The sequence below is a fragment of the Anopheles maculipalpis genome, unplaced genomic scaffold (assembly GCF_943734695.1).
Source record: "Anopheles maculipalpis unplaced genomic scaffold, idAnoMacuDA_375_x PRTXT_4, whole genome shotgun sequence".
Taxonomy (NCBI): domain Eukaryota; kingdom Metazoa; phylum Arthropoda; class Insecta; order Diptera; family Culicidae; genus Anopheles; species Anopheles maculipalpis.
In genome coordinates, this window is record NW_026060568.1 from 1,208,577 (window position 1) to 1,219,451 (window position 10,875).

Here is a 10,875-nt window from a genome sequence, read left to right on the forward strand (position 1 = left end):
TTTTTTATTCTAACTTTGAGTAGAACTGTGTCAGGATGCATTTTTAAGCATGAAAAGTAAACTCCGACGGTAAATAGCAAAAGTCACCCGACCCTCAAAGTTGTATTGCGGTGTAAGAGAAGAAAAACCAAGGTCGTCTAATTTAGAGACGTAACACACAAAATCAACATTTTGGAATAACATCTAAGATAATCATCAGAAAGTGGTTATCCAAGGCATATTTGAGTCGTCTTACGATGCTGAATGCAAGAAGAAATAGCGACTTTTTAATGATTTTTTTGGATATTTGTCAAAATGTACCCTTCACAATTTGGTACAAGTTATAAGACATGGGTACCGGTACGACCGACAGAAGATTTTTTGACAAAAATTTTTTTTACTCTAACTTTAAATAAAACTGTGTCAGGATGCATTATTAAGCATGAAAAGTGAACTCAGACGGTAAATAGCAAAAGTCACCCGACCCTCAAAGTTGTATTGCGGTGTAAGAGAAGAAAATCCAAGGTCGTCTAATTTAGAGACGTAAGACACAAAATCTACATTTTGGCATAAAATCTAAAATAATCATCAGACAGTGGTTATTAAAGGCATATTAGAGTCGTCTAACGATGCTGAATGCAATAAGCAATAGCGACTTTTTAATGATTTTTTTGGATTTTTGTCAAAATGTACCCTTCACAACTTGGTACAAGTCATAAGACATGGGTACCGGTACGACCGACAGAAGATTTTTTGACAAACATTTTTTTTACTCTAACTTTGAGTAAAACTGTGTCAGGATGCATTTTTAAGCATGAAAAGTGAACTCAGACGGTAAATAGCAAAAGTCACCCGACCCTCAAAGTTGTATTGCGGTGTAAGAGAAGAAAATCCAAGTTCGTGTAATTTAGAGACGTAAGACACAAAATCAACATTTTGGCATAAAATCTAAAATAGTCATCAGACAGTTATCATCCCAGGCATATTAGAGTCGTCTAACGATGCTGAATGCAATAAGCAATAGCGACTTTTTAATGATTTTTTTGGATTTTTCTCAAAATGTACCATTCACAATTTGGTACAAGTTATAAGACATGGGTACCGGTACGACCGACAGAAGATTTTTTGACAAAAATTTTTTTTTACTCTAACTTTGAGTAAAACTGTGTCAGGATGCATTTTTAAGCATGAAAAGTGAACTCCGACGGTAAATAGCAAAAGTCACCCGACCCTCAAAGTTGTATTGCGGTTTAAGAGAAGAAAATCCAAGGTCGTCTAATTTAGAGACGTAAGACACAAAATCAAAATTTTGGCATAAAATCTAAAATAATCATCAGAAAGTGGTCATCCCAGGCATATAAGAGTCGTCTAACGATGCTGAATGCAATAAGCAATAGCAACTTTTTAATGATTTTTTTGGATTTTTGTCAAAATGTACCCTTCACAACTTGGTACAAGTTATAAGACATGGGTACGACCGACAGAAGATTTTTTGACAAAAATTTTTTTTTACTCTAACTTTAAATAAAACTGTGTCAGGATGCATTTTTAAGCATGAAAAGTGAACTCCGACGGTAAATAGCAATAGTCACCCGACCCTCAAAGTTGTATTGCGGTGTAAGAGAAGAAAATCCAAGGTCGTCTAATTTAGAGACGTAAGAGACAAAATCAACATTTTGGCATATAATCTAAAATAATCATCAGACAGTGGTCATCCCAGGCATATTAGAGTCGTCTAACGATGCTGAATGCAATAAGCAATAGCGACTTTTTAATGATTTTTTGGATTTTTGTCAAAATGTACCCTTCACAATTTGGTACAAGTTATAAGACATGGGTACTGGTACGACCGACAGAAGATTTTTTGACAAAAATTTTTTTTACTCTAACTTTGAGTAAAACTGTGTCAGGATGCATTTTTAAGCATGAAAAGTGAACTCCGACGGTAAATAGCAAAAGTCACCCGACCCTCAAAGTTGTATTGCGGTGTAAGAGAAGAATATCCAAGGTCGTCTAATTTAGAGACGTAAGACACAAAATCAACATTTTGGCATAAAATCTAAAATAATCATCAGACAGCGGTCATCCCAGGCATATTAGAGTCGTCTGACGATGCTGAATGCAATAAGCAATAGCGACTTTTTAATGATTTTTTTGGATTTTTGTCAAAATGTACCTTTTACAACTTGGTACAAGTTATAAGACATGGGTCCGGTACGACTGACAGAAGATTTTTTGACAAAAATTTTTTTTACTCTAACTTTGAGTAAAACTGTGTCACGATGCATTTTTAAGCATGAAAAGTGAACTCCGACGGTAAATAGCAAAAGTCACGCGACCCTCAAAGTTGTATTGCGGTGTAAGAGAAGAAAATCCTAGGTCGTCTAATTTAGAGACGTTGGACACAAAATCAACATTTTGGCATAAAATCTAAAATAATCATCAGACAGTGGTCATCCCAGGCATATAAGAGTCGTCTAACGATGTTGAATGCAATAAGCAATAGCGACTTTTTAATGATTTTTTTGGATTTTTGTCAAAATTTACCCTTCACAACTTGGTACAAGTTTTAAGACATGGGTACCGGTACGACCGACAGAAGATTTTTTGACAAAATTTTTTTTTACTCTAACTTTAAATAAAACTGTGTCAGGATGCATTTTTAAGCATGAAAAGTGAACTCCGACGGTAAATAGCAAAAGTCACCCGACCCTCAAAGTTGTATTGCGGTGTAAGAGAAGAAAATCCAAGGTCGTCTAATTTAGAGACGTAAGACACAAAATCAACATTTTGGCATAAAATCTAAAATAATCATCAGACAGTGGTCATCCCAGGCATATTAGAGTCGTCTGACGATGCTGAATGAAATAAGCAATAGCGACTTTTTATGATTTTTTTTGGATTTTTGTCAAAATGTACCCTTCACAACTTGGTACAAGTTATAAGACATGGGTACTGGTACGACCGACAGAAGATTTTTTGACAAAAATTTTTTTTACTTTAACTTTGAGTAAAACTGTGTCAGGATGCATTTTTAAGCATGAAAAGTGAACTCCGACGGTAAATAGCAAAAGTCACCCGACCCTCAAAGTTGTATTGCGGTGTAAGAGAAGAAAATCCAAGGTCGTCCAATTTAGAGACATAAGACACAAAATCAAAATTTTGGCATAAAATCTAAAATAATCATCAGACAGTGGTCATCCCAGGCATATTAGAGTCGTCTAACGATGCTGAATGCAATAAGCAATAGCGACTTTTTAATGATTTTTTTGGATTTTTGTCAAAATGTACCCTTCACAATTTGGTACAAGTTATAAGACATGGGTACTGGTACGACCGACAGAAGATTTTTTGACAAAAATTTTTTTTACTTTAACTTTGAGTAAAACTGTGTCAGGATGCATTTTTAAGCATGAAAAGTGAACTCCGACGGTAAATAGCGAAAGTCACCCGACCCTCAAAGTTGTATTGCGGTGTAAGAGAAGAAAATCCAAAGTCGTCTAATTTAGAGACGTAAGACACAAAATCAACATTTTGGCATTAAATCTAAAAAAATCATCAGAAAGTGGTTATCCAAGGCATATTAGAGTCGTCTAACGATGCTGAATGCAATAAGCAATAGCGACTTTTTAATGATTTTTTTGGATTTTTGTCAAAATGTAACCTTCACAATAAGGTACAAGTTATAAGACATGGGCACCGGTACGACCGACAGAAGATTTTTGGACAAAAATGTGTTTTACTCTAACTTTGAGTAAAACTGTGTCAGGATGCATTTTTAAGCATGAAAAGTGAACTCCGACGGTAAATAGCAAAAGTCAGCCGACCCTCAAAGTTGTATTGCGGTGTAAGAGAAGAAAATCCAAAATCGTCTAATTTAGAGACGTAAGACACAAAATTAACATTTTGGCATAAAATCTAAAATAATCATCAGACAGTGGTCATCCCAGGCATATTAGAGTCGTCTAACGATGCTGAATGCAATAAGCAATAGCGACTTTTTAATGATTTTTTTGGATTTTTGTCAAAATGTACCCTTCACAATTTGGTACAAGTTATAAGACATGGGTACTGGTACGACCGACAGAAGATTTTTTGACAAAAATTTTTTTTACTTTAACTTTGAGTAAAACTGTGTCAGGATGCATTTTTAAGCATGAAAAGTGAACTCCGACGGTAAATAGCGAAAGTCACCCGACCTTCAAAGTTGTATTGCGGTGTAAGAGAAGAAAATCCAAGGTCGTCTAATTTAGAGACGTAAGACACAAAATAAACATTTTGGCATAAAATCTAAAATAATCATCGTACAGTGGTCATCCCAGGCATGTTAGAGTCGTCTTACGATGCTGAATGCAATAAGCAATAGCGACTTTTTAATGATTTTTTGGATTTTTGTCAAAATGTACCCTTCACAACTTGGTACAAGTTATAAGACATGGGTACCGGTACGACCGACAGAAGATTTTTTGACAAACATTTTTTTTATTCTAACTTTGAGTAGAACTGTGTCAGGATGCATTTTTAAGCATGAAAAGTAAACTCCGACGGTAAATAGCAAAAGTCACCCGACCCTCAAAGTTGTATTGCGGTGTAAGAGAAGAAAAACCAAGGTCGTCTAATTTAGAGACGTAACACACAAAATCAACATTTTGGAATAACATCTAAGATAATCATCAGAAAGTGGTTATCCAAGGCATATTTGAGTCGTCTTACGATGCTGAATGCAAGAAGAAATAGCGACTTTTTAATGATTTTTTTGGATATTTGTCAAAATGTACCCTTCACAATTTGGTACAAGTTATAAGACATGGGTACCGGTACGACCGACAGAAGATTTTTTGACAAAATTTTTTTTACTCTAACTTTAAATAAAACTGTGTCAGGATGCATTATTAAGCATGAAAAGTGAACTCAGACGGTAAATAGCAAAAGTCACCCGACCCTCAAAGTTGTATTGCGGTGTAAGAGAAGAAAATCCAAGGTCGTCTAATTTAGAGACGTAAGACACAAAATCTACATTTTGGCATAAAATCTAAAATAATCATCAGACAGTGGTTATTAAAGGCATATTAGAGTCGTCTAACGATGCTGAATGCAATAAGCAATAGCGACTTTTTAATGATTTTTTTGGATTTTTGTCAAAATGTACCCTTCACAACTTGGTACAAGTCATAAGACATGGGTACCGGTACGACCGACAGAAGATTTTTTGACAAACATTTTTTTTACTCTAACTTTGAGTAAAACTGTGTCAGGATGCATTTTTAAGCATGAAAAGTGAACTCAGACGGTAAATAGCAAAAGTCACCCGACCCTCAAAGTTGTATTGCGGTGTAAGAGAAGAAAATCCAAGTTCGTGTAATTTAGAGACGTAAAACACAAAATCAACATTTTGGCATAAAATCTAAAATAGTCATCAGACAGTTATCATCCCAGGCATATTAGAGTCGTCTAACGATGCTGAATGCAATAAGCAATAGCGACTTTTTAATGATTTTTTTGGATTTTTCTCAAAATGTACCATTCACAATTTGGTACAAGTTATAAGACATGGGTCCGGTACGACTGACAGAAGATTTTTTGACAAAAATTTTTTTTACTCTAACTTTGAGTAAAACTGTGTCACGATGCATTTTTAAGCATGAAAAGTGAACTCCGACGGTAAATAGCAAAAGTCACGCGACCCTCAAAGTTGTATTGCGGTGTAAGAGAAGAAAATCCTAGGTCGTCTAATTTAGAGACGTTGGACACAAAATCAACATTTTGGCATAAAATCTAAAATAATCATCAGACAGTGGTCATCCCAGGCATATAAGAGTCGTCTAACGATGTTGAATGCAATAAGCAATAGCGACTTTTTAATGATTTTTTTGGATTTTTGTCAAAATTTACCCTTCACAACTTGGTACAAGTTATAAGACATGGGTACCGGTACGACCGACAGAAGATTTTTTGACAATTTTTTTTTTACTCTAACTTTAAATAAAACTGTGTCAGGATGCATTTTTAAGCATGAAAAGTGAACTCCGACGGTAAATAGCAAAAGTCACCCGACCCTCAAAGTTGTATTGCGGTGTAAGAGAAGAAAATCCAAGGTCGTCTAATTTAGAGACGTAAGACACAAAATCAACATTTTGGCATAAAATCTAAAATAATCATCAGACAGTGGTCATCCCAGGCATATTAGAGTCGTCTGACGATGCTGAATGAAATAAGCAATAGCGACTTTTTATGATTTTTTTTGGATTTTTGTCAAAATGTACCCTTCACAACTTGGTACAAGTTATACGACATGGGTACCGGTACGACCGACAGAAGATTTTTTGACAAAAATTTTTTTGACTCTAACTTTGAGTAAAACTGTGTCAGGATGCATTTTTAAGCATGAAAAGTGAACTCCGACGGTAAATAGCAAAAGTCAGCCGACCCTCAAAGTTGTATTGCGGTTTAAGAGAAGAAAATCCAAGGTCGTCTAATTTAGAGACGTAAGACACAAAATCAACATTTTGGCATAAAATCTAAAATAATCATCAGAAAGTGGTCATCCCAGGCATATTGGAGTCGTCTAACGATGCTGAATGCAATAAGAAATAGCGACTTTTTAATGATTTTTTTGGATTTCTGTCAAAATGTACCCTTCACAACTTGGTACAAGTTATAAGACATGGGTACCGGTACGACCGACAGAAGATTTTTTGACAATTTTTTTTTTACTCTAACTTTGAGTAAAACTGTGTCAGGATGCATTTTTAAGCATGAAAAGTAAACTGCGACGGTAAATAGCAAAAGTCACCCGACCCTCAAAGTTGTATCGCGGTGTAAGAGAAGAAAATCCAAGGTCGTCTAATTTAGAGACGTAAGACACAAAATAAACATTTTGGCATAAAATCTAAAATAATCATCGTACAGTGGTCATCCCAGGCATGTTAGAGTCGTCTTACGATGCTGAATGCAATAAGCAATAGCGACTTTTTAATGATTTTTTGGATTTTTTGTCAAAATGTACCCTGCACAACTTGGTACAAGTTATAAGACATGGGTACCGGTACGACCGACAGAAGATTTTTTGACAAAAATTTTTTTTACTCTAACTTTGAGTAAAACTGTGTCAGGATGCATTTTTAAGCATGAAAAGTGAACTCCGACGGTAAATAGCGAAAATCACCCGACCTTCAAAGTTGTATTGCGGTGTAAGAGAAGAAAATCCAAGGTCGTCTAATTTAGAGACGTAAGACACAAAATAAACATTTTGGCATAAAATCTAAAATAATCATCAGACAGTGGTCATCCCAGGCATATTAGAGTCGTCTAACGATGCTGAATGCAATAAGCAATAGCGACTTCTTAATGATTTTTTTGGATTTTTGTCAAAATGTACCCTTCACAACTTGGTACAAGTTATAAGACATGGGTAGCGGTACGACCGACAGAAGATTTTTTGACAAACATTTTTTTTACTCTAACTTTGAGTAAAACTGTGTCAGGATGCATTTTTAAGCATGAAAAGTGAACTCCGACGGTAAATAGCAAAAGTCACCCGACCCTCAAAGTTGTATTGCGGTGTAAGAGAAGAAAATCCAAGGTCGTCTAATTTAGAGACGTAAGACACAAAATCAACATTTTGGCATAAAATCTAAAATTATCATCAGAAAGCGAGCATCTCAGGCATATTAGAGTCGTCTAACGATGCTGAATGCAATAAGCAATAGCGACTTTTTAATTATTTTTTTGGATTTTTGTCAAAATGTACCCTTCACAACTTGGTACAAGTTATAAGACATGGGTGACGGTACGACCGACAGAAGATTTTTTGACAAACATTTTTTTTACTCTAACTTTGAGTAGAACTGTGTCAGGATGCATTTTTAAGCATGAAAAGTGAACTCCGACGGTAAATAGCAAAAGTCACCCGACCTTCAAAGTTGTATTGCAGTGTAAGAGAAGAAAATCCAAGGTCGTCTAATTTAGAGACGTAAGACACAAAATCAACATTTTGGCAAAAAATCTAAAATAATCATCAGAAAGTGGTTATCCAAGCCATATTAGAGTCGTCTAATGATGCTGAATGCAATAAGCAATAGCGACTTTTCAATGATTTTTTTGGATTTTTGTCAAAATGTACCCTTCACAACTTGGTACAAGTTTTAAGACATGGGTACCGGTACGACCGACAGAAGATTTTTTGACAAAATTTTTTTTTACTCTAACTTTGAGTAAAACTGTGTCAGGATGCATTTTAAAGCATGAAAAGTGAACTCCGACGGTAAATAGCAAAAGTTACCCGTCCCTCAATGTTGCATTGCGGTGTAAGAGAAGAAAATCCAAGGTCGTCTAATTTAGAGACGTAAGACACAAAATTAACATTTTGGCATAAAATCTAAAATAATCAACAGAAAGTGGTTATCCAAGGCATATAAGAGTCGTCTAACGATGCAGAATGCAATAAGCAATAGCGACTTTTTAATGTTTTTTTTGGATTTTTGTCAAAATGTACCCTTCACAACTTGGTACAAGTTTTAAGACATGGGTACCGGTACGACCGACAGAAGATTTTTTGACAAATTTTTTTTTTACTCTAACTTTGAGTAAAACTGTGTCAGGATGCATTTTTAAGCATGAAAAGTGAACTCCGACGGTAAATAGCAAAAGTCACGCGACCCTCAAAGTTGTATTGCGGTGTAAGAGAAGAAAATCCAAGGTCGTCTAATTTAGAGACGTAAGACACAAAATCAACATTTTGGCATAAAATCTAAAATAATCATCAGACAGTGGTTATCCCAGGCATATTAGAGTCGTCTAACGATGCTGAATGCAATAAGCAATAGCGACTTTTTAATGTTTTTTTTTGATTTATGTCAAAATGTACCCTTCACAACTTGGTACAACTTATAAGACATGGGTACCGGTACGACCGACAGAAGATTTTTTGAAAATTTTTTTTTTACTCTAACTTTGAGTAAAACTGTGTCAAGATGCATTTTTAAGCATGAAAAGTGAACTCCGACGGTAAATAGCAAAAGTCACCCGACCCTCAAAGTTGTATTGCGGTGTAAGAGAAGAAAATCCAAGGTCGTCTAATTTAGAGACGTATGACACAAAATCAACATTTTGGCATAAAATCTAAAATAATCATCAGACAGTGGTCATCTAAGGCAAATTAGAGTCGTCTAACGATGCTGAATGCAATAAGCAATAGCGACTTTTTAATGATTTTTTTGGATTTTTGTCAAAATGTACCCTTCACAACTTGGTACAAGTTATAAGACATGGGTACCGGTACGACCGACAGAAGATTTTTTGACAAACATTTTTTTACTCTAACTTTGAGTAAAACTGTGTCAGGATGCATTTTTAAGCATGAACAGTGAACTCCGACGGTAAATAGCAAAAGTCACCCGACCCTCAAAGTTGTATTGCGGTTTAAGAGAAGAAAATCCAAGGTCGTCTAATTTAGAGACGTAAGACACAAAATCAACATTTTGGCATAAAATCTAAAATAATCATCAGAAAGTGGTTATCCAAGGCATATAAGAGTCGTCTAACGATGCAGAATGCAATAAGCAATAGCGACTTTTTAATGATTTTTTTGGATTTTTGTCAAAATGTACCCTTCACAACTTGGTACTAGTTATAAGACATGGGTACCGGTACGACCGACAGAAGATTTGTAGACAAAAATTTTTTGTACCCTAACTTTAAGTAAAACTGTGTCAGGATGCATTTTTAAGCATGAAAAGTGAACTCCGACGGTAAATAGCAAAAGTCACCCGATCCTCAAAGTTGTATTGCGGTTTAAGAGAAGAAAATCCAAGGTCGTCTAATTTAGAGACGTAAGACACAAAATTAACATTTTGGCATAAAATCTAAAATAATCATCAGAAAGTGGTTATCCAAGGCATATAAGAGTCGTCTAACGATGCAGAATGCAATAAGCAATAGCGACTTTTTAATGATTTTTTTGGATTTTTGTCAAAATGTACCCTTCACAACTTGGTACAAGTTATAAGACATGGGTACCGGTACGAACGACAGAAGATTTTTTGACAAAAATGTGTTTTACTCTAACTTTGAGTAAAACTGTGTCAGGATGCATTTTAAGGCATGAAAAGTGAACTCCGACGGTAAATAGCAAAAGTCACCCGACCCTCAAAGTTGTATTGCGGTTTAAGAGAAGAAAATCCAAGGTCGTCTAATTTAGAGACGTAAGACACAAAATTAACATTTTGGCATAAAATCTAAAATAATCATCAGAAAGTGGTTATCCAAGGCATATAAGAGTCGTCTAACGATGCAGAATGCAATAAGCAATAGCGACTTTTTAATGATTTTTTTGGATTTTTGTCAAAATGTACCCTTCACAACTTGGTACAAGTTATAAGACATGGGTACCGGTACGAACGACAGAAGATTTTTTGACAAAAATGTGTTTTACTCTAACTTTGAGTAAAACTGTGTCAGGATGCATTTTTAAGCATGAAAAGTGAACTCCGACGGTAAATAGCAAAAGTCACCCAACCCTCAAAGTTGTATTGCGGTGTAAGAGAAGAAAATCCAAGGTCGTCTCATTTAGAGATGTAAGACACAAAATCATTATTTTGGCATAAAATCTAAAATAATCATCAGAAAGTGGTTATCCAAGGCATATAAGAGTTGTCTAACGATGCTGAATGCAATTAGCAATAGCGACTTTTTAATGATTTTTTTGGATTTTTGTCAAAATGTACCCTTCACAACTTGGTACAAGTTATAAGACATGGGTACCGGTACGACCGACAGAAGATTTTTTGACAAAAATTTTTTTTACTCTAACTTTGAGTAAAACTGTGTCAGGATGCATTTTTAAGCATGAAAAGTGAACTCCGACGGTAAATAGCAAAAGTCACTCGACCCTCAAAG